The sequence below is a fragment of the Lissotriton vulgaris genome, chromosome 3_1 (genome assembly GCF_964263255.1).
Source record: "Lissotriton vulgaris chromosome 3_1, aLisVul1.2, whole genome shotgun sequence".
Classification (NCBI taxonomy): domain Eukaryota; kingdom Metazoa; phylum Chordata; class Amphibia; order Caudata; family Salamandridae; genus Lissotriton; species Lissotriton vulgaris.
This window is the reverse complement of record NC_141689.1, coordinates 554,877,052-554,901,669: the sequence shown is the minus strand read 5'-3', so window position 1 is coordinate 554,901,669 and position 24,618 is coordinate 554,877,052. Positions and strand designations below refer to the sequence as shown.

General features: G+C 44.8%; 1 protein-coding gene across 1 annotated transcript in view; it reads right to left on the bottom strand.

Moving 5' to 3' along the window:
• Positions 1-24,618, bottom strand: part of MSH3 (mutS homolog 3) — a 2,089,876-nt gene that overhangs the window by 1,346,941 nt on the left and 718,317 nt on the right. The gene's annotated exons all lie outside the window — the stretch shown is intronic.

Sequence of the window (24,618 nt, the reverse complement as noted above, 5' to 3'; positions counted from 1 at the left end):
GTGGGATAGTGAGAGTGCGCTTAGCTTTAGCGTAACAGATCTGAATGCACTTCACTATCCACCTAGCAATCCCTGCTTTAGAGATAGCGTTACCCTTGTGGTGAGTGGCAAAAGCAACAAAAAGCTGTTTGGTTTTGCGAAAATCTTTTGTCCTGTCTACATAATACATCAAGGCCCTCTTAACATCAAGGGTGTGGAGCATGCGCTCCGCCAGTGTATCCGGGTTTTGGAAAAACACCGGCAATTCAATTGTCTGGTTTAAGTGGAATTGGGATACCACTTTGGGCAGGAATTTAGGGTTAGTGCGTAGCACCACCCTGTTAGCATGCACCTGGAAGAAAGGTTCTTGGATGGTGAGCGCCTGCAGCTCGCTAACCCTCCGTAGCGAAGTAATAGCTACTAAGAACGCAACCTTCCAAGTCAGAAACTGGAGCTCACAAGAGTGCAGTGGCTCAAAGGGAGGACCCATCAGCCTCGTAAGAACCACATTGAGGTTCCATTCTGGAGCTGGTGGGGTCCTTGGTGGGATGACCCTTTTGAGTCCTTCCAGAAAGGCCTTGATAGCAGGGACCCTGAAGAGTGACAGGTGTTGTCTATTCTGGAGGTATGCTGCCATAGCAGACAGGTGAATGCGGATGGAAGAGTACGCCAGATTGCATTGGTACAGGTGGAAGAGATAGCAAATGATGTTTTGAATGGAAGCATCTAGCGGGTCGATATTGTGGTTAGCACAGTAGATGACAAACCTCTTCCATTTAGCCGCATAACAAGCTCTGGTAGTGGGCTTCCTTGCCTCCCGAATAATGTTCATACAATCGGGAGGAAGATTGAGGTAGCCAAACTCTAGGACTTCAGGAGCCAGATCGCCAGGTTGAGCTGTTGCGGATCTGGGTGCTGAATGTCGCCATGGCTCTGCGTCAGAAGGCTGGGAGTGAGATGAAGCCTTTGATGCGGTACCACGGACAGTTCCAGAAACGTGGTGTACCATGGTTGGCGGGCCCACGTTGGAGCAACTAGGATGAGAGTCATCGAGTGCTGCCTGAGCTTGCGTGCCACCAGCGGTATCAGAGGTGCTGGGGGAAAAGCGTACGCAAATTTGCCTGACCAGTTCATCCACATCGCATTGCCCTGTGATTGGGGGTGTGGGAATCTGGCGGCGAAGCTTTGGCATTTTGCGTTCTCCTTTGTGGCAAACAGGTCTATTTCTGGATGACCCCACCTTTGGAAGTACGGTTGGAGTACTGATGGATGTATCTCCCACTCGTGCATCTGATGGCTGTGCCTGCTGAGCAGATCCGCCATTTGATTGTCCTTGCCCGGGAGATGCTCTGCCATGAGGAAGATGTTCCTCTGAATGGCCCACTTCCACATGCTCTGAGCCAGATGAGACAGCTGTGGAGAGTGTGTGCCTCCCTGCTTCTGGATGTAGTACATGGCCGTCATGTTGTCCGTCCGGATCAACACGACTTTGTTGCACAGATGTACTTTGAACGCCTTCAAGGCCATGAAGATTGCCATCAGTTCCAACACATTGATGTGCATCTTCCTTTGCTGTAGTGTCCATAGTCCCTGCACAGTGTAATGGAGCACATGCGCTCCCCATCCCTGGAGAGAGGCGTCCGTCGTCAGGATAATCTGTGGGACAGGCTCTTGGAATGGTCGGCCCTTGCAAAGGTTGTGTGGATTCCACCAATGCAGAGAGTTGTATGCCCGACCGCTCACCAACACTAGGTCTGTCAGTTGCCCATGAGCCTGAGTCCACTGACGTGCAAGGCACTCCTGAAGCGGACGCATATGTAGTCTCGCGTGCGGGACAATGGAGATGCAGGAGGCCATCATGCCTATCAACTGCATGAACACCTTCGCTGGGAGCGAGTGTTGGGGTCTGAATCGTTGGATCAGCGCCTGGATACTGGCGATTCTCACTGAATTTGGCTGCGCGGTGGCTGCCAGAGTGTTGATTGTTGCGCCCAGGTACTGTCGCACGTGGGCGGGCTGGAGATGGGACTTTGGGTAGTTCAGAGAGAATCCCAGATCGTGCAGGAGATGAATGGTGCGTGACACGTGGTCGACGCACTGCTGTTCCGTCCTTGCCTGAATGAGCCAGTCGTCCAGGTAGGGAAAGACGTGGACATGCTGGCGACGGAGATGCGCTGCCACAGTCGCTAGGCACTTGGTAAACACTCTCGGTGCCGTGGTGACCCCGAACGGCAGAACCTTGAACTGGTAATGCTGGTCTAAGATCGTGAATCTGAGGTACTTCCTGTGGGAAGGATGCAGGGGGATATGAAAATATGCATCTTTCAGATCCAGCGTAGCCAGGAAGTCCCCCTGTTGAAGCAGGGGAAGCACCTGCTGCAATGTGAGCATATGGAAGTGCTCTGAGAGGATGTACCAGTTCAGGGGCCTGAGGTCCAGGATCGGCCTGAGGGATCCGTCCTTTTTGGGGATGAGAAAATACAGGGAGTAAACCCCTGTTCCCCGCTCCTGCAATGGTACGAGCTCTATCGCCCCTTTTTGCAGCATGACTAGAACTTCTTGCTGCAACAAGGTCAAGTGCTCGCCTGACATAGGACGGCTCCTTGGGGGTATGTCCGGTGGAATGGACGTAAGCTCTAGACAGTACCCGTACTGGATAATAGACCTCACCCACCTGTCCGTGGTGATGGACTTCCACGCCGGCAGGAACTGCTGGAGTCTCCCCCCGACCGGTGTTGTATGGCCGGGGGGCAGTGACAAGACGTCACTGTTTGTTGGTGGCGGTGGACCTGGAGCTATTGTTGCCACGTCCCCTGCCCTTGACATTATTGCCTCTGTAACCACCTCTATTTTTGTTGTTATACGAGGCTTGGGAGTTAGTCTTGTAATATGGTGTGGACTGGGATGCTTGTCCCCTTGAGGTGCCTCTGGAGTTCGAGCGGCGAAAGGAACCACTCCGAAACTGCTGACTTTGTAAAGCCCCCATGGACTTGGCAGTTTCCGTATCTTTTTTCATTTTTTCCAGTGTGGCATCCACCTCAGGGCCAAACAGGTGGTCAGGATTCACTGTCTGATTCAGTATCGTAGTTTGGATGTCGGGTTTGAACCCCGAAATTCTAAGCCAGGCATGGCGTCTAAGCAGCACACTAGTATTGATAGCCCTGGAGGCTGTGTCCGCCACATCCAGTGCACATTTGATGGATGCATTCGTAATGAGTTTGCCCTCCTGAATCAGCATCTCCCCCGCCTCCTTGTATTGGTCAGGCAAGTGTTGCAGTATGGCCTCTAATGTGTCATAATGGGCCCTATCATAACGTGCTAGTAAGGCTTGGGTGTTATATATTCTCCAGATATTAGCCGCCTGTGCAGCGATCCGTTTGCCTGAGGCCTCAAAGATCTTGGACTCTTTGTCTGGGGGAGGAGCGTCACCAGTAGTTTGAGAGTTCGCCCTCTTCCGAGCGTTGGAAACGACCAGGGAGTCCAATGGCAAGTGTCCCTTGATATATGTAGGATCTGTGGGCGCTGCCTTATATTTCCTGTCGATGCGAGGGTTGACCACCCGCGCTCGGGTGGGCTCCTTGAAAACCTCCGTTGCATGTTTAAGCACTCCCTTCAGCATCGGTAGCGTTTTGACCGACTTTTCGGCTACTGAGAAGGTGTCGAATAAGAAGTCCACATCCACGGGGTCCGAGTGCAGCTCGACGTCGTGGTTAGCAGCAGCTCTCTCTATCAGAGCATTGAAGGCCGTCGAATCCTCAGTCGGGGACGTCTTGGCCGCAAAAAGTTGAGCGTCCTGACCCGCCTGCGGGTCCTCCGGGTCGCCTCCGGCGGACCACGGAACGTGCTCCTCCTCCGGATCCGAGTACGCCGGATAGTCGTACTCGGCCTCCTCCTCGTCCGCACCGGCTGCGGCGGAATGAGTCGGCGAGTACCCCATGGTTTGTGGGGACACAGGTTCCACCAGAGCCGAAGAGCCCTCGGAGTCCCTTTTGTTTTTGAGAGGGATCTTAAAATGTTCCAACGCCGGCTCCGTCGTGATCTTCCTTTTGAGGAGCGACAGTTTTCCGGTGTTGGCGTCGATGGTTACCTCACGACGTTCCTCTTCCGCAAGCGGTTGGAGTCGAAGCTTCGACACCACCAAGGCCGCTTTAGGTGCCAATACCTCCTTCGAGGGTCCACTCTGTTTCGGCGCGAAGGCCTTCGGCGTCGACTTGGGAGGAAAGGTGAAACGGATAGGCGTCTGCTCCTTCGCAGGCTTAGGCGTGAGCTTCGGCGCCACAGTGTCCTTTCGAATCCGCTGCAAGGATTCCGCCACCTTCTTCGTCAAGGCCGGAGAGGGCTTGACCGGCTCGAGCGACTTTTCGGCATCGAGAGCCCGATCACACGCATGCGCCTTCTTCGGGGCCGACGCCCCATGGCCATGCGCGTCGTCGCCCAGACGCTTCTTCAGAGCCGACTTCGGGTCCACAACCCCTGTCGGAGCCGACGCAGCCGCGTCGGACGATTTCGCCTTCGGCACCGACCCCGAGGACTTCGGGTCGGCCATCTTGGCGTGGCTTTTTGAGTCGGCCATTTTGGTTTTCTTGGAAGTTGACGCCTCCAGAACCTTCTTCACCAGCGCAACTTTCACTTTCGGTTTCGCATCCGAGGGTGCGTGACCAGTTGGCTTCACTTTCGTTTTCTTCGACGTAAGTTCTGGGCCTAAAATGTCCGTGACCGGGCCCGGAGGCGGGGACGTAGGACTCATAGTTAGATCTTGGGTAAGGCCCGAAGGCGATCCCTCGACCTGGTCCGTAGGAGGGGTAATAACCCCAGAGTCTGGATGGGGATGCTCCTCCTCCGAGCTATCACCCATAGTGGCAAAAGCCTGATCGTCGTCCCCTACCTCGTCGGTGACTTCGTCAAAGTTCTCCGCACCCTCGTCGTAGGTTTCCCCTTCGGACGCGGGATTAGAGTCCGAACCTCGCACGTCGTCTTCTCCCTCGACAGTTTCCTGGAAAATGTCATCCGGTGGGGGCGCCGTAGCCGATAACTTAGCCTGGAGCCTATTGGCCCGACGAATCTTTAAAGTCTTCTTGCTCCGGAACTTCGAACACGCCATGCAGGTGTCTTCGCGGTGATCCGGCGACAAGCAGGTATTGCACACAGGGTGCACGTCGAGGTGTGAATATTTAGAGTTACACACCGGGCACTTCTTAAAGGGAGTTCGCTCCATAGCAAGAGTGTAGTGTAGGCCCGTCCGCGCCGAAAGCACGTGGAAGGGCAGCAAGAGATCGGAGCTGAGAGTCAGAAAGAAACCCGTACGCAACTATACCGACGCTCAGCCTAAAGACCTTTTGGTCTCGAGTCGAAGTTGAACAACTATCGGTTCCGACAGAGGGAACCGAAACACATCCGAACCCAATGGCGGAAAAAAACAATCTGGGGATGGAGGCGATGCCCATGCGCACTGTAGTCCAGGGGAGGAGCCACCTATCTCGTGATACTTCGAAGACTCTTCCAGGACAACAATGTGCAATCATCCGGACCCAACACTAGGTGGCGATCTATGCACAGATATGAATTCAGCAGCCCACATGCCTCGAACTTAGGCAATTCTCCAAGCACTAAGGTTCAATCAAGATGTGGCATTCAGATGATAGTTTTTTGGTGACTTTCCCAATCCACTATTTTGGTGTAACCTAAACCTGTGAACGATTAACAGTCCATGAGAGAACACAGATTGCTCTCAAAGATGATCTCTATAGAAAACTGGTCTTTGGAAGATACCTAGCCATTTATTAATACAACTAACAGCTAGAGTAATTGTGTCCATTAGTAATTGCACCCAAGGATAATCCAAATCAATTCAGACTCAACCTGTACTTGAATCTGTACAGTCAACTATTTCCTTCACAAATGCAAGTGGTTGATACTCTACTAATTGGATGACTTCGCCCTTGTTTGTGGCCAAACACATAGTAAAACCTTGACTGCATGCAACATCTGCGTACAATTAAGGAACATTTGTGCACTTCAAAGCCTTACAAGAGATGTATAAGGCAGAACCCCTTACCCGACATTCACAAAAACCTGAACATCTGAATAAAGTCAACATTACACATTGTTGATTGTCTACTCAAACCAGTCATGAGAATAAAGGATCAGGTGAAGCCTTTGGAGGGGATTACTTGTAGGCATATGAGTATCAGCTCACTGGAGAGTTGTGCAAAGTCCTTTGAATATCTGAGGATGCCACATTGCTAAACAGTCTTGTAGCTGCACGTTACTTTATCATTTCACAGTGAGACTACAGCAAATACGTAAAACAAGAAAAAACTAAAGTGATAGTTGATTTGTTCAGCACATATTGACATTGAATGGCTTTGATGAAAGACAATAATTCCTCATATAATAGGACACTCATCCAAGATTCATTTTGACTAGCATCAAAACAACAAACCGCCTCGTTCCTCAATGTCTTGCCACATTGATGCGCATCTAAAAGTGGTCCATCTAGCTTCCCCAAGCTTTGTAACCTTCTAGGGTCATCTTCAATTGCTGCATGCTACCATTTCAAATGCTTTACACACATTAATGTGTGTCAGTCAGTTCTCAATAGCGAGAGTATAGTCTTCCATCCACATAAATAAACCATTCAAATTGTCCCCCGGTTGTTCTTTAGAGTATGTATCCTACAGAAAAATGGCACTTACATCGTCATTCACTTACTCATGTCTCAGTATCCAGAGCTAGCTGCCCATTATCTTTTCAGCCAAGAAGATGCCAGCATAAGGAACAGAGATCTCAGAAAAAGGATCTGCCACCCGTTCATCTGAGCAGACCGCGGCACCCGACGGTGCACCACTTTGATGCACAAGGCTCACTCTTTTTACAAGGAGTGTCTGAATATCACTTAGGTTTGCCATTATTGCACACTAACAGTTTCTCAGAGTTTTTCTACGTGGACATAGTATTGCAAATTAGTGTTATGTAAAACACACACAATCATTACAGTATTTTCTTTGATGATTGCAAAGACCATCCTATTACATATGTAATGGCTTCAATTTCTGCCCATATTTTTAAGGACCAGATCAACTATCCACACCATGGCCTCTGTCATCTAACATTAACATTCAGTATGCATAGATGAGTAGCATGCTTATATTGTGAGCAAGCGAACTTTACACACCAGCAGCACAAAGCATCCATGGATTGTATTATGATATAAACAATTTCTTAAGAAATACACAGTACAGTTAGTGCAGATAGCTATATTGTATTAGGCAGATATAAGCTAGAGGCTCCCGGTATTAGAACCAGAAGAGCACCCTTCAGTTGTACCCTTCATTTATTCTTTTTCCTTAGTTGCCTCTCCTTAAAAGCTGCGGGATCCTACATAACAAATAATCCTAACCTTCACTTGCCACTGCATAACGTTGCTCTTTAGTGGCGACAGCTCAAACTGACCAAAATGGTTATACAAATGAATCAGCAGGGTACGCTTTTAATGTCGAAATTTTCAGAAGTCTGGTATTGTGGGTCAATTCAAACAAGCAATGGCAAAGATTATGTCAACAGCTCTGGTTTTAAGGTGTTAATGCATGCAAACACAAATCATCACTGTGCAATCTTTATCAATGCACCACAAGCGTGGGAGTAACACAAAAAGGTGCATAGACATAAGAGGCACAAATGGGGGCAGGCTGCACAAAGACAACACACAAATAGCCACAGTTGTGTATGCATGCATTTGAACACAACATCACATTAATGTCAGACCTACTGGTTTTGTCCAGGCACCCCCAAGTGCAAAGGATATACCCAGACATGGGTCCCTTGTTCCTGGTGCCATAAGACTCCAGGTTTACCTCAATGATGAGGCTCAAGGGGCCAACACACTTTGTGGTTTCTTGTATTCCTATTCGGTAGTTTAGCAATCTGGCTGGAGAGTTCCAACTCAAGCATAAACAAGCCTGATTTGCATACGTTTGATCCTGTTTGTAGTGGAAAAAATGATTAATCGACCAGTGGCTGAGATTGATTCAAGCATTTCACTCATCACAGTTTTGTCTAGGGTTAAGTGTGTCCTTATCTTGTTGGGAGTTGGTGCAGTTGTTGTCCGCTGCTGTGGTGGCTGCTGTTGTTGCTGCTGTGGTTGCTGTTGAGGAAGTTGTTCTTACTGTTGTCTCTGCTGCAGTTACAATTATGGTTTCTTCCTGGCAGCGTTGGCTGTTTCTGTTACGGTGTTAAGCTATAATCACTGATGGATCCTTACTGTAGTTACAATAGTCCCTGATGCGCTAGCAGGTGTTGTTTCTGCTGTTGTCCTTGCTGAGCTGAAAGCAGTTGTCACTTATCACTGATGTGGTAACATCTGTTGTTGCTATTGTGGATGTGGCTTTGGTCACAGCTCCTGTTGCAGTAGAAGCTATTTTGTCGGCTGCAGTGGCGACAATTCTTGTTGAAGCTGTGTAATTACTACTGTCATTACAAAAGTTGTTGCTGCTGCGGTCCCTACAGTGCTTGAAGCTGTTGCTGCTACTGTTTTGGTGGTTGTTGTAGCAGCAGTGGCGGCAACTGTTGCTGTGGTGGTACCCCTTCGGTGGTGGCAGCCGTTGCTGCTATTGTAATTACTTCTGTGATGACAGCTATATTTGCTCCTTGGTTCCTGCTACGGTGCAACTGTTGTGCTATTGTACCTGCTTTGTGGTGGTCACCACTGTTGTGTCTCTGCTTTCACTGCAGCTGCTGTTGCTTCTTTCATTTCAGTCATGGTGGCAGCTGAGGCTGGCCTTAATATGGTGGCAACATTAGTTGCTGCAGAAGTCTCTATTGTGGTTACAGTTGTGGGAGCTGCTATGGTTTTTGGTATTGCAGCTGTTGTGGTGGGATATATGGTCGTTACTGTGATTACTGCTCGGTGCTGGATGCATCAAACTTAGCTGCAAGCCGAAGATTGTGGAGAGAGCTCAATTCTTAGGCTTTATCTAAGCAATCCACAGACTTACAATAATGCATTAGCAAAAACTACTCACCACCAAATCAGACTAATGTGTGGTATAACATTTGTTTTTCCACATGAGGGCCTCAAATCAGCTATTCAAGCCCTAGTCCTCTCTAGAACCAACTACGGGATCTCCCTTCTGTCTTCCTACTGTACTCCAATGAGTATTTCATTTAATTGTATTTATATTTGCCTTTAGAGCCACTGCACAAATCACTATTACAGTGCTTTACAAAGAACATATCACAATGTATGATTACAGATGGAATACTTTGATAACATGGGGGGTGGGTTGGTATCAAAACAAGGAGAGAGTTAGAAATGCGAAATACCTACTGTTACTACGGATAAATCTAACACATATAGAGATAACAAAGAGCACTAGAGTATATATTAGGACAGCTTTGCTCTATGGGATGAACATAAAAAAAGGGGAAATTGGGGTGTGAGCTGTCAGAGATTATGTCATGGGTAAGATTTGTATAGTTAATCTGAATATTAACAAGATGAATGGCAGTTTGAAGTGGCAAAAGACTGCCTTGGATTTGCAGATACTATGAGCTGACATACTATGCCTGCAGGAAACATACCTATAAGGGGCAAGTAAATACCTGCTTAAATCAGTGAGCTATCAGGTGATTGGGTGCACTATCCAAGGGACAAGCATATGCGGGGAAGCCATTTTGACGCGAAAGAACCTGTTCAGGTTTAAACAAACTTGCACCGATAGGACAAAGACTGGACGTTGCTGTGAACCCTGCTTGAGAAGAATTTCCATGGGCTTGTGTGTGCTTGCCTCCTGTTCTGAAGTCTCACGGACACAAAGACTTCACTAGCTTCTTCCTTGAAATCCACTGCTGGGAGTTCTGACCAGCTAGGTGGTGCCAAGTCCAGTTCTGGGCCCCTGGAGGTTGTTCCAGCTACAGAAAACTGAAGAACTAAAAAATCGACACTTCGCTCTTCTTGCGCCTGTTTTATTCGACACTGCAGCGCCGTGCAGGAGAAAATTCCAAAGTACAGCCCAGTGCGGCCGGAGAATCGACGTAGAAAATGTTTGTGGCCCGTTAAATCGGCAGACACCAAATCCCGTGCCCAGATCTCCGAATTCTGAGATCACCACACCGACTCCGAAGCAGGCCCAGCTGTGTGGCTAAAAGAATCACCTCATTGTTGGTCTGCGGCTAAATAATTTGATGCTGCCCCATCGATCTGCAGTGTATCCGGATTTCCACGCATTGCACCTGTGCGTCACATCTACATAAACGCTAGGGGTACAGTAAGAAACAGACGCATCACCTCCTCTACAGTAAGGGACCAACATATCACCTCCCCTGCGTGGCAGTAAGGAACCGACGCATCACCTCCCCTGGAGCATGGAACCACACATCACCTTTGCCGCAAAAACATAAGATTGACAGAATGCAGAACAATGTCATACATTCACCCCAGTACAGAGACCTGGGCCTAAATCCATTGTTTTTTGCTCCACATTCTATTAATAAATAAAGCAAAGGAGTTCTCAGAAGGGCCCCAATCTAGTACCCAAGGTAAGGATGGCTGCTATAGAGCATATGAAAATTAAAGAATTGAAGACTTCAATTGCTGTTTTGGAAATCACTGCTTTTCTGCTGCTATACATTTATTTTTATTGCATTTCAATACTATTCTAGTCGAATTTGATACTCAGATGTGTGTGCATAGGGTCTGCCTTTCTCTGAATCCTAGTGTTACACCAGCTTGCTCGTTTTACCTATGAGTGGTTATTAGGTTTTTCCACTCACCCAGTTGCACCACCTTACTTTTCTCTTGTGCTTCTATTACTGGCAGTGCGCCCATAGCTTTGCTGACACTTAAAACCTTCCTGAAATTACCTTTGCGACCCAAGGAGATAAGAAAATATGGGTCTTTTCAGGGAAGCCTGCAGAGACGGGGCCCTGTAAGTGCTTTGCATGTGACCAGGTAGGTCACATGAAGGGGGATCCCAAATATCCCAAGTGGGCACAGTCAACCACTCGTGGGTGATCCAAGGTGTTGGCTAGTGTAGTGCTTGGGGAGGAGTTGGTCCCAGGAGAGAGTGGGGACCCCGCAGAAATGACCTTTGTGTCACTAGGGGACAGTAAGATGGTCCAGGGAAGCCTACTGCCTGCCAACACTAATAAATACAAGCAGTAAATGACCATCAATGGGCAAAGTGTGGAGGCTCTCTAAGATACTGGAGCCAGTGTGACCTCAATCTGGTGTCATCTGGTAGCTGAGGAGCAAGTAATCCCTGGTGCATTCCTCCAAGTAGTTGCTGTAGACAACTCAGAGTGCCTATGTATAGTGGTGCATGTTCCCTGTGAGTGGAGGGGGAACCTCAGGTCCCTTGAGGGTGGCTGTGAGCCCCACCATGCCTGTTGATTGTCTGCTAGGTAATGACCTGGAGCAGTCATTGTGGAAGGATTTGGAGCTCAGGTCTCACTTGGAGATGTTGGGGTTGCAAGAGTGGGTGTGCGTGACCACTTGTTCCAGGCAGTCACACATGGTGATCAGAAGGTCCTGGAACCTGAAACAGTGGTGCAGGTGCCTTCTAAGAAAAAGGGCACGGAGCACTGGAAACCTGCAAGTTCCCATGGCCTGGGAGAAGGGGAACCTCAAGGGGGACACCCCAGAACCTACAGGGGAACAAGTGGCTGAACTGGGGGACTAATCGGAGTTGACCCATTGGCAGCAATAAGGGAGTCCCACCAAGGAAGAGTTCAGCATGGAGCAGAGAGAATGCCCATCTCTGGTTGGTTTGCGGCAGCAGGCTGCAAACCAGGCAGCTGGTGATCAGTCTGGATCACACTGGCTATACTAGGAGAATCGTCTCCTATACAGTGAGCCTAAAGTTACTGAGCCTGGGTCAGCCCATGTGCTGGTGGTACCCCAGTGCTTCAAGACTGGGGTCTGGCTCACAAGTGCCTTTAGCAGGACATTTGGGGCAGGTCAAAACCTTTGACATTACTGGGAAGGCAATCTGATGCACATTGTTGGTCTTGCCAAATTTGCCAGGCAAGTGGCAAGAGTGGAAGGACGTGTAAGGTTCCTCTCTAGACTTTTCTGGTTGTAGACACCCCTTTTGAGAGGGTGGGGATGGACATTGTGGGGCCCCTGGATCTCATGACAGCCATGGGCAACAGGTACATCCTGGCCTTGGTGGACCACCTGGTACGCGGAGGCTATCCCTCTCAGGACAACAACGGCACCAGTGGTGGGCTGATCGTTGATGGAGATCTTTTCCCGAATGGAGTTTCCCAGAGAGGTGGTATCTGATTCGGTTACCAATTTCATATCTAATTATATGGCATCCCTGTGGGAGGATTGTGATGAACCTATAAGTTCACCACTCCTTACCGCCCACCCAAGGTAACTCTTTGGTGGATAGATTCAACCAAACTCTGAGGGGAATGATCAAGGATCTGACCGGCCCCATGAGGCGTAAGTAGAATGTCCTCTTGCCCTACCTTTTCTTAGCTTGCAGGGAGGTACAGCAGAAGTCATTAGAGTTCAGACCCTTTGAGTTACTGTATGGGCACCCTGTGGGAGGACCTCTCAGTCTGGTGAAAAAAGGCTAGGAGACACGTCCCAGGAAAACACCCCAGGATTGCATTTAGAAACCAGATTGAACGGTTCAGGAAATTCACTCAGGCAAACCAAGAAGCCAGACAGACAGAGATGAAACATTGGTTTGACCAGAATGTCACTCTGGTTGAGTTCCTACCTGGCTAGAAAGTGTGAGTAATAGCCCCAATGGAGCCTTTTGCTCTTCAGGACAAGTGGAGTGGGCCTTCTGAAGTGGTGCAGCACAGGAGTGATGCCACCTACCTGGTGAATTTGCAGACTCCAAGAAACCCTTTGAGGGTCTTGCATGTGAATTGCCTCAAATCTCACTTTGAGAGGTCTGAAGTAAGCATGCTTTTGGCAGAAGTGATGGGGTAGAAGAGGAGAGTGAACCTCCCCCTGACCTCCTGTCTGCCAAGGAGCAAGAAGGGGGCAGTGGAAGGTGTGAACCTCTCCCCTACACTGGCCCCAGAGCAGCAGAGTAACTGTTGCCAGCAGTTGGGGCAGTTTGCTACACTGTTCTTCCTGACCCCAGGTGTCACCCACTGGTCTACCGATGATGTGGACACTAGGGACAGTCCTCTTCTAAAGCGCAAAATTTACAGGTTGACTGACTGAGTAAAATACAGCATCAAAGAAGATGTTTCTAAGATGTTGGTGTTAGGGGTGTTAGAGCCCTATAACAGTCCTAGGGCAATCCCAGTGGTGGGCGATCCCAGTGCTGGCATGCTACTGTACCTGGTCCCACTCCTGAACTTCAGTTCTGTGTGGACTACTGTGGTCTCAATGCTGTCACCAGGACTGACGTGCACCCCACCCCCAGAGCTGATTAGCTCATAGATCGGTTGGGAGCTGCCAAGTTCCTCAGTAGGTTTGATTTAACATCTGGATACTGGCAGATTGCCTTGACTGATGGGGACAAGGAGAGGTCTGAATTCTCAATGCCAGAGGAGCACTACCAGTTCCGGGTGATACCATTTGGGTTGAAGAATTCCCCTGTCACCATTTAGACGTTGGTCAACCAGGTGTTGGCTCGAGGACTTTAGAGGCTCTGCAGAAATCAGGACTCACTATCTAGGCCGGCCTGTGCCAGATAGGGCAGAGGTCTGTGGTGTACATAGGACACCAGGTAGGAAGCGGCCAGGTGACGCCCCTACAACCGAAGAATGATATTCTGGCTTGGGAGCTCCCACGACCCAGACAGAGGTGAGAGCCTTGTTAGGTCTCACTTCTTATAGGAGATTTTTCAAGGTCTATGGCACCAATGTTGCCCCCTTCACTGAGCTGACTTCCAGGAAGTAGCCAAGGAAAGTAATGTGGACTGATGCCTGTCAGACAGATTTTGAAGCTGAAGACAGTGATGTGCACGGTGCCCGTGCTCAAGGCACCAGACTTCTCCAAAGAATGTGATGTGCAGACAGATGCTTTAAAGCATGGGGTGGAAGCAGTGTTCTCACAACTGAACATAGAGGGCATAGACCAACCTGTAGTCTTCCTTAGCAGTAGACTACTCCCCAGGGAAAAGAGATGGAGTGCAATTGAGCAGGCAAGTAACTCTGTGGTCTGCGCACTGAAAAAGCTAAGACCCTACTTGTTTAGGACTCACTTCTGGGTTCAGACAGAACACAGGCCCCTCAGATGGTTAATACAGATAAGAGGTGAGAATCCAAAACTGTTGCGTTGGTCCATCTCCCCAAAGGGAATGGACTGTACGGTGGAACACCGCCCTGGCAGAGAACACTCCAACATTGATGATCTGTCAAAGTTCTTCCCCCTTAGTGAAGAGAACTCACAGGTGGGTGGGTACTTCTCCGTACTTTCAGCTGGAGGGGACATGTGTTCAACCTGGAATCTTTTGGCGTGTTTCCACTGTCTTTTTGCTTTTTGGCGTCCTATTTTTGATGGTATGCTTTGTTTTGCTGGTCTCTATGCCCTTTTTCACTACTATCCAGTGCTACAGTACAAGTGTTCTTACTATATATTGTGTTATGATTGGTTCCCCATGAATGGTATAGTTGATTTACTGTTAAGTCCCTAGTAATGGTCACTGTGCGTGCCCAGGGCCTGTACATCAAATGCTACTAGTGGGCCTGCAGCACTGGTTGTGCCACACACAAGTAGCCTTTCAAATGTGTCTCAGACCTGCTACTGCAGTGTCTGCATGCACAGTTTAAACTGCCATGTCGACATGGCAAGTGAACCCACTTACCAAACCCTAACCTTTCCTTTCTCTACATGTAAGACACCTCTAGGGTAGGCCCAAGGTACTCCCATATGCAGGGTGCAGTATATGTGAAAGTTTGAACATGTGCTGGTGTATTTTACATGTCCTGATAGTGAAATACTGCCAATTTTGTTTTTCACTATTGACAGGCTATCTCTCCCACAAGTTATCATTGGAGCTGTCTTGTAACATTTTACAAGTGGAACTTTCAATTGGGAAGAGATAGAAATTTGGAATTTTGGTTCCCTAAACTTAGAATGCAAAAATACTTCTTTGGTGAAGATTGTTGTTAAATTGTGTGTTTGAACATACCACTGTTATAACATTGACATTTTCTTGCTTTACCCTTCTGTGTGCCTCTAACTGCCTGTGGAATCAACTTTTGGTTGTAGGCTGACAGGGGCTGTTTGTGTATTCACCCCAGACCCTCACAGAAAGGGAGATGAGGTGTACCCTGCACATCCTGATGGGTCTTTCTGTGTTAGAGTGGTGGGAAGAGTCGTCACTGAACACATGAATAGGCTTTGGCTGCCTTGCACAAAACTATCACCACTCCCTGTAGTGTGACTGGACCACCAGGAGGACAGAACTGGCTTTAACTGAGCAAGAGAGAGTTTCTTACAAAGACTTCAGAGGGATAAAGGTGTATAAGTATTGTACCTAAAGCCCCAGAACTTTAGATTACTTCTGGAATCAAGAGGAACCTCTGCCAAGGGAGATGAGCCCAAGAGCTGTGAGGAGGAAATACTGCCCCATTGCTGTGCGTTGCTTTGCTGGGTTGGCCTGCAGTTGCTGCTTCTGCCAAGGACAAAGACTGGACTTTGCTGTGAAACCGACATGAGAAGAATCTCCAAGGGCTTGTGTGTGCTTGCATCCTGTTGTGAAGTCTAAGGGACAAAAAGACTTCACAAACAGCTTCCTTGAACTCCACTGCTGGGAGTTCTGACCTGCTGGGTGATGCAAAGTCCAGTTCTGGGGCCCTGGAGATTGTTTCTGCTACACAAAGCTGTGAGGAACTGAAGAAATCATCAAAATAAATGCTTCGCCCTTCTTGCACCTGTGTAATTCGATGCTGCACTGCCGTGTGGGAGAAAATTCCAATGCACAGCCCAGTGCGGCCAAAAGATCGATGAAGCACCTGTCTTTGGCCCAAAAAACCCTGCATGCCAAGTCCTGTGCACCGATCTCTGAGATCACACCACCAACCCACGCCCTACTGTGAGGCTGAAAGAATTGACGCGTCGTTGGACTGCGGCTGAATAATTTGAAATAGCACCTGTGTGAACGCCGCAGCATCGATCTCCAGAGCTTCCGGATTTTCACGCATTGCACCTGTGCACCAAATCTAAATCAACATTGGGGCTACAGTAAGAAAAAGATGCATCACCACCCTGCACAGTAAGAAACCTACTCAACCCCTCCTCTTGAGTAAGGAACCGACGCATCACCTCCCCTACGTTGCAGTAAGGGGCCGACACATCACCTTCCCTGGAGCAAGGAACCAATGCATCACCTTCCCTACGCCTGCTTTTCTTTTGATCTTGACACATCCTAGGTACTTTGCACCCAAAAGCGACACTATCATAGTTTTCTATTGACAGAGGTGTTTTTACCTTTTAAAAGTCATAGTTTGATATCTGTATGTTGTATTGTTGTCGTTTTGTTTGGCTTAGAGAAATATACTTTATTTCTAAACTTGTGTGGTGCCCATTTGTAGTGTTTCAACTATGTTACTGTGTGTTATGTGTAAATGCTTTGCACCTCTGAGATAAGCCTGACTGCTTGTGCCAAGCCACCAAGGGGGTGAGCAGGGGTTATTTTAGGTGTGCAACTCCCTTATCCTGACTAGAGGGAAGGGTCCTTACTTGGATAGGGTGCAAGCCACTGCCAACTACAAACCCCCATTTCTAACAACAGGTCTCCCAGGTTGTTTGAAATCGTTTGCAGCTATTTGCGTTTCCACTGAAAAAAGTGAAGGGATTGTGATGTGCCACACTTCAATTATGTATGTTCACATTCAGACAAAATCCTTTTGACAAAAAAGAGAATCCAGGATGTAAAGAACAGTAGACAGACTGATTATAAGCAGATCATACATTCTCCTCTTTTCAGATAATACAGGATCTCCCACACCTTGGCTCAAACACGGCGAAGCAAAACGTAAAACACAACAACACCTAAAAAAGGGTTTTATTTTACAAAATGCAAAGACTCTCTTTTTGGAATAAGGCTTGGGGTTTTATTTTACAATGCTCTTTAACAGAAATGCTTTCCCAGATGCCAAAAGAAATTACATTCAAATACACATATATATATATATATATATATATATTCACTGAAAAAACCATAGGTTTAACACCAGTTATAGTTAGCTGGAAATTTTACTGACATAAAACCATTGAAATTCCCACGTTATAGTTAGTTGGACTCACTATAACTTGCACGTGTAATGCACTAATGACACCATCCAGTGAATGTGTGTCTTTCAGATAAATAAATATGTTTTATATATGTATGTTAAGGTCGATGGAAGAATATTTGTTTAAATTATTGTCTTAATGGATGTTTTTTTTAAAAAAAATAATTGGATATCTGCCTTATTAAGAGTATCTTAGTGAATACATATATTAGCGAGTGAAAGTAGGTCAGTCTCTCTGTCATCAGTGATGTCATGAGTGATGTCACTGACCGTGTCATGAGTGATGTAATATGCGATGTCATCAGCAGTGCATTACACGTGCAAGTTATAGTGAGTCCAACTAACTATAACGTGGGAATTTCAATGGTTTTATGTCAGTAAAATTTCCAGCTAACTATAACTGGTGTTAAACCTATGGTTTTTTCAGTGAATTTGATAGGTTTTTTAAATGCTAATTCCTAACTATAACTGGTGTGAAACCTATGGTTTTTTCAGTGAATTTCATAGGTTTTTTAAATGCTAATTCCTTTCTATATCGAGTTTCTAACCTTTTTTTTTTTTTTACAATTTGCTGTTTTTTTTAAGTATTCATTTTTTTAATATATTTTTTTTCTTTTGCGCTCTGGGTGCGCGCTCCGGGAAGCTTTCAGCTAAGCTCTCCGGTAAGCTTTCCGGTGAGCTCACCTGAAAGCGCACCCAGAGCGCTACTGTCGTTCGTGAAAAAAAATATGAATGAAAAGTTAATAATAATGCAAAACATTTCGTTCCATACAAATAAAATCCGTTTTTTTTTATAAGGAAAATGATTATGTATTTCTGTAAAAGTTTGATGACGTCACTTTGGCGCGCAACGTAAGTGCCCTCGGAAGCGCCTACGATCGCGCCGCATAAACGCACCCGGAAGCGCCCAAGATCGCGCCACGTTTGCGCCCCGGAAGCGCCTACGATCGCGCCGCGTAAACGCACCCGGAAGTGCTCCGGAGCGCGCTGCGTAAGCGCGTCGGGTCATGTGACCCTAAAATAACACTTTTCATTGGTTGCTAACAGTTTTTTTTTACAAAGAATGAAATCCCCACCCATTTCCTTCACTATTGCTTTGTACTTGGAGAGAGCAAGAGCTGTTCTGTGTACTATCTTCATCTCCTACTTTCCTGATCTACAGCAATGGCTGCAAGAGAGTCATCCAGCAGTGATTCAGAGGCATTTGTAGATGAGGACCCTCCTAGGCAGAAGAAAAAAATCCATTTCATCTGGAAATTTTATAACATCCCTGAAGGAGAAAAAAAAGTAAACGCTCCAAAAGTAACCTGCAAAATATGTGGTAGTACTTTATCCAGAGGCAATCCTCTGAAAAAATATAGTTTTGGAAATGCCAATTTAATCAGGCATGTCAAAAGAAGACACCCAAACAACTTTGCGAGGGAGAGTGTCAGAGACCTGGCACGGAAATTACCCACAGATGGCGGCAGCACCTCCACTGGTGGAGCAACACCTTCGGGACCATCCCGTAGAAGAATGGTCCCTAACATACAGCCAGAGTTTGCAGGCATCAAATTTCTGTGCACGGAGTGTGACGAACTGCTCTGCTATGGGGAGCAGAGTGTTGAACTCATTGCCCAAAAGAAACAGCAACACCGCTGCCCTGACAGTCCCTAAATTTTCACATTTTTTTGCTCCTGTTGAGCCGTTTTGGAATCCCTGTTTTTTGTTTTTCCCTTGACAAAAATCCAAAAAAATTATAAAATTGTTTTAAAAAGCCAAAAAAAGTTCAAAAAGTTCAAAAAACACAAAAAAAATATAAAACAACAAAAAGAAGAAAAAAAAAAGTTCTTTTTAGAACTACCTCCAATTTCTAAATAAAGGCTTTTTTTTTTTTATAAACTGTCATCTTTTTCCCTCATTTTACGCTCCCCGGTGCGCTACCTGGTGCGCGTACCCGGCGCTTCCCCCGCGCAAAACGAAAAAAAAAAAAATATTTTAAATGCCCCGCGGGGCCCTTTTATAGCCCCCACATCAAACCTAGGGGGTCAAGGGGGGTCTACCCTGCCCCCTTATGGTCATTTCCCCCTTTGTTTTGGCCACCTCTCGTGTCTCGATCCTACCGAGACACAAGATGGCGGCCGCTCCGGACTGTTTCGAATGTTTACAGACAACTGAGAGCCAATCAGCTTCCTGCGCGCAAGTCGCGTGGCGCGCCTGGAGCGCTCACCGGTGCGCGCACCGGAGAGCGCCTATAGATATATATATTTTTTTGAACCTAAATTACTCAAAATCCACTGGAGCACATATCTTGAGACATAGCAAAGGCACATCGGGCTACCAGTCCCTACAATTTTGCCAAGTTTGGTGGAAATCCATTCAGCCGTTCGGGCTAAAAGTGAAATCGACCGCCCTATGGAAATTAACATGGGGAAAACGCGTTTTGGGACCCCCCTTTTATCTCGGCCCCCGCTTGACGAATCCCCCCCAAACTTTCAAGGAAGGACCGGAGCTCGACGAGGCCATTTTCAGGCAGATTCGTCAACCGGTGCCAAAGTTATTCCAAATAGAATTTTGAGATTTAACATTGAAAAAAATCCTAACTATAACTACCTACTGGCGACCGCCAGTAGGATATATATATATATATATATATATATATATATATATATATATATATATATATATATATATATATATATATATATATATATATATATATATATATATATATATATATATATATATATATATATATACCAACGTAATCCAGCTCAAGGAAAATAAATGAATCCACTGGTGCCGTGGCCACGTTTCATAAACAGTCTTTATTTCAGGCTTTCGGGCAAACCCAACGCGTTTCGCAGTTACCTCACTGCTTTGTCAAGGGTGATTCATTAAAGTGCAATACACACATTTAAAGGTGCAGGGTTCCAACATAATAAACATAGTAAAAATACTTCCGTTTTAAGTTTCGAGCAGAGTAAACAAAATTAATTATCATATTGCCCTGAAATACATTGTAGCCGTTCATAGTCATGACAATTTACTTTCACTGAGCCCAAGTGGGCTGGTATTGTGAGCTCATATGCTAACTCATTAAAGAAAATTTATAACATATTGATTGCACATTTCAAAATTATATCAATTGGGCTTTCAATATACAGTTTCTTTGAGATGTGGCTCTAGTGAGCAAATATTCACAGCTTCTGGGCAAAACATCTTTGAAAGTTGTGTCTTTTATCTGCAAAGAAACAAGCGGAAAACTGACTTAAAAACTAGTTCGAACCCTGTGTGTACAAAAAATTAAACTTAAGACTTTAAAATCAAACAAAGATATGCAGTAAGCAGGAGGTTGGGATACAGAACATGATTCATCTCAGGTGTATAGAAATCTCATTATCCACATTTAAACCATAAGGAATCACGGTGTTGTATTTTATAATTATCTTTGACTCTAATTTCCTTAATTCTAGTGTGCGATTCCCTCCTCTCTCTCTCAGGGGTATTGTGTCAAGCACACAGAATTTAAGCAGGTTTGGGTTTTGGTTGTGTTTTTCAAAAAAGTGTCGAGCAACCGGGTATTGCTTGTCATTTTTACTAATTGCCCGCAGATGCTCTAAGATGCGCAATTTGGCCTTTTTGATCGTACTGCCTATATAAAATAGGTCACATGGGCATCTCAAGGCATAAATAGCAAATTCTGTATCGCAGGATAGGTGTTTCAACATTTGAAATGTAGCAAGATCTTTGTTCAGTTTCATTGCTTTACAGTTCTGGCTATAACGACAAGCTTTACACTTGGAGCATGTAAAGAATCCTTGTACTGGGTTTCTTTTCTTAGTTTCTCTAATCTCACTTGTCATAAGTATATCCTTCAGTGATTTGTTACGTCTGAACGTTATAGTTCAGCCATCTTGCTACATTTCAAATATTGAAACACCTATCCTGCGATACAGAATTTGCTATTTATGCCTTGAGATGCCCATGTGACCTATTTTATATAGGCAGTACGATCAAAAAGGCCAAAGTGCGCATCTTAGAGCATCTGCGGGCAATTAGTAAAAATGACAAGCAATACCCGGTTGGTCGACACCTTTTTGAAAAACACAACCAAAACCCAAACCTGCTTAAATTCTGTGTGCTTGACACAATACCCCTGAGAGAGAGAGGAGGGAATCGCACACTAGAATTAAGGAAATTAGAGTCAAAGATAATTATAAAATACAACACCGTGATTCCTTATGGTTTAAATGTGGATAATGAGATTTCTATACACCTGAGATGAATCATGTTCTGTATCCCAACCTCCTGCTTACTGCATATCTTTGTTTGATTTTAAAGTCTTAAGTTTAATTTTTTGTACACACAGGGTTCGAACTAGTTTTTAAAGTCAGTTTTCCGCTTGTTTCTTTGCAGATAAAAGACACAACTTTCAAAGATGTTTTGCCCAGAAGCTGTGAATATTTGCTCACTAGAGCCACATCTCAAAGAAACTGTATATTGAAAGCCCAATTGATATAATTTTGAAATGTGCAATCAATATGTTATACATTTTCTTTAATGAGTTAGCATATGAGCTCACAATACCAGCCCACTTGGGCTCAATGAAAGTAAATTGTCATGACTATGAATGGCTACAATGTATTTCAGAGCAATATGATAATTAATTTTGTTTACTCTGCTCGAAACTTAAAACGGAAGTATTTTTACTATGTTTATTATGTTGGAACCCTGCACCTTTAAATGTGTGTATTGCACTTTAATGAATCACCCTTGACAAAGCAGTGAGGTAACTGCGAAACGCGTCGGGTTTGCCCGAAAGCCTGAAATAAAGACCGTTTATGAAACGTGGCCACGGCACCAGTGGATTCATTTATTTTCCTTGAGCTGGATTACGTTGGTATTTGTGGGAGTGGCATTCCCTGCCGTGTTGCCCGCCGTGATTGTGGCTTGGTTTCTTGCCAAAACTACGTTGGGATATATATATATATATATATGCAAGCAATAATAACACTCTTGGTAAATACAACAGTTAAATGTATGAATAAACAAGCAGCAAATAATATGAGATAAGACTCAAGCAAATATACTGGACACCCTGCAAGAGATCAGAAAGATATATATATATATATATATAGAGTTTGAATCTGAGCGAAGGTTAAAGTTTCTTGGAGAGTAAAGTAAAGAATCTCTTACAAAGCCTGTGGCTAAAAGAGAAAGAGTTGAAGAAGACATTACAAGGAAGAGAACTTGCAAACGAAAACATTGTAAACCAGAGAAGAAATCTGAGAGAGAAACACGTTCTGAAATTGTTGGAAGTGAATCACTAATTGCTGATAGATCATTGAGAAAGAGTACCAAATATGCCTCGCCTGAATGGATGTATATAGCTATAGTTTCTGTAGAAGAAGAAAAAGATGAAACTGAGTTGGATGACTATACATTTGTGAATTAATGTCAGTACAAGTTTGAAAGTAAATCAGATACTTACACAAGAAGAACCACCTTGAATTGAGTAAAGAGACTTTTGAAAGATTTTTGAGACAACTGTTGTACAAAGAGAACTGAAATTTGAAATGAACTTTTAAAATGAACTGTTAAAAAAGAGCACCGAAGATTATTTGGAATTTTTGTTTTCATTATTGTTTTAACCAAATAAGAACTGAAGAAAGATATTGTTTTAAAGAAAATGTTGTAGATTTTATTACAATGAGCAATTTTGTCTCACTAGAAGATGGAATACACCAAATGCTGTACAAGTTTAGGGCTGATACGACTGATAATAACAGTAGTTCTAGTGGGACTGTAGTTGTGCTTAGTGACTTCTGTGCAATATGTTTCAGAACGCATTAATAATTCTAATGTTGAAATCACTACACAAAGAGATGAGCTAAAACATGATGTACCTATAACTCTAGAATATTTAGTTAGTGGATTAGAGAAGATAGTAAAGAAATTTAATAAGGTGAATTTTTAAGAGTGATTGCACAGAATATGTATGATACTAACATTGTTCAAGGTAATGGATGTCTTTTGAATAGTGAAGAGCAACATTTCATTACGAAATACAATGAGAGACAAGTCAAAGTGTGAGCAACTGGTAAGAACAGATAATTGCATTGGAATAGATAAAGAAGATGAATTTAGGCAGATTGGGTTACATTCTAGAGTGAGAATGGGCAAGAAATTAGAGGTGAGTTGTGTATGGGACGATGTAGTTCTTCAAAGAAAGGTCAGGTAACATTTGTAGATGAGAGTCTTTGTAATAGAACTTTTGAAATTATTGGAGATTTGATTGGAGTGGAACCTATATTAAGGGGAATTAATTATATCTGTGGGCAAATTGCTTAGTTTAATTTGCTGAGGAATTGGGTTGGTTCATGATATTTAGCCTTAGTGTTTCCTAGAGATTATCATATGGATGAATTAAATGAAGAACATAGTTTGAGAAGAGTGAGACATCGTTTTGGACAAGTAGCTTTAGGTATATTAGGACCTAATATTCCTTCTGTTGGAGTGGTTATGAATGGTGTAAAAAGTAGGTGTTTGCATACAGTTGTAGGCAGGCCTGCAGTAAATACAACTGGGTCATTTAAACTAGCAAATAAATAAATGGTCACTATAAAGAGCTATGATGATGCTGATTCACTTTGCTTTTGATATTCTTTTGGCAAATGAGAGTAGAGTCTGTAAAGGGATAAAGGCTAACAGGTATTGCGTTAATATAACAGATAATAGTAGAGTTATTGATTCTTTTATTACTAATTTTACTAACCTTTCGCATGAGGTTAAGTCTTTTGAGGAACCTGGTTTGTGTGAATCTGTAGGTGATTGGTTTAGTGAGTCAGGAAAGAGTTTTGGAACGGCCATAGAGTGGCTAGATAATGTAGGTGGTAGCGCTTTCCAGACAATTATAACTCCTATAATAGTCATAATTATTTGTGCAATTTTTCAGTTTCTTTTGCTAAACTTTTCTGGGTGTATTATTAGTAGACATAGATTTAAGGGGAAAGGTGAAAACAGGTTGAAGAAGAGGAAAAGATCAATGGAAATGGAATTGGAAAGTTTCAAGGATCATATTTACAACTTGTTAAAGATGGTGGAGGAGAATTCACGGAAGAAACCAAAGATGAAAAAGTCTACTAACTAATGGCCGATTAATAAAGTTTTTTTAATGGGTTAAAGCGATTATTGAAAAAACCATTGGGGGGAGACTGTGGAAGATGTTTCCTGAAAACACAATTTCAGGTGACAAATTATTTTTGAATACTAATGATTTTTATAACGAATATAGCTGTAACCAATGAATTACTAATGTTGACTTTAAACTATTTTATTTGGAGGTTTATAAGTGTGTTTAATAATGTAGTTTAGTAATGCAACATTTTCTGGGTGACACAATTTTATTAAAATTGATCCTTGCTCTGTTCATCTTGCTCCTGT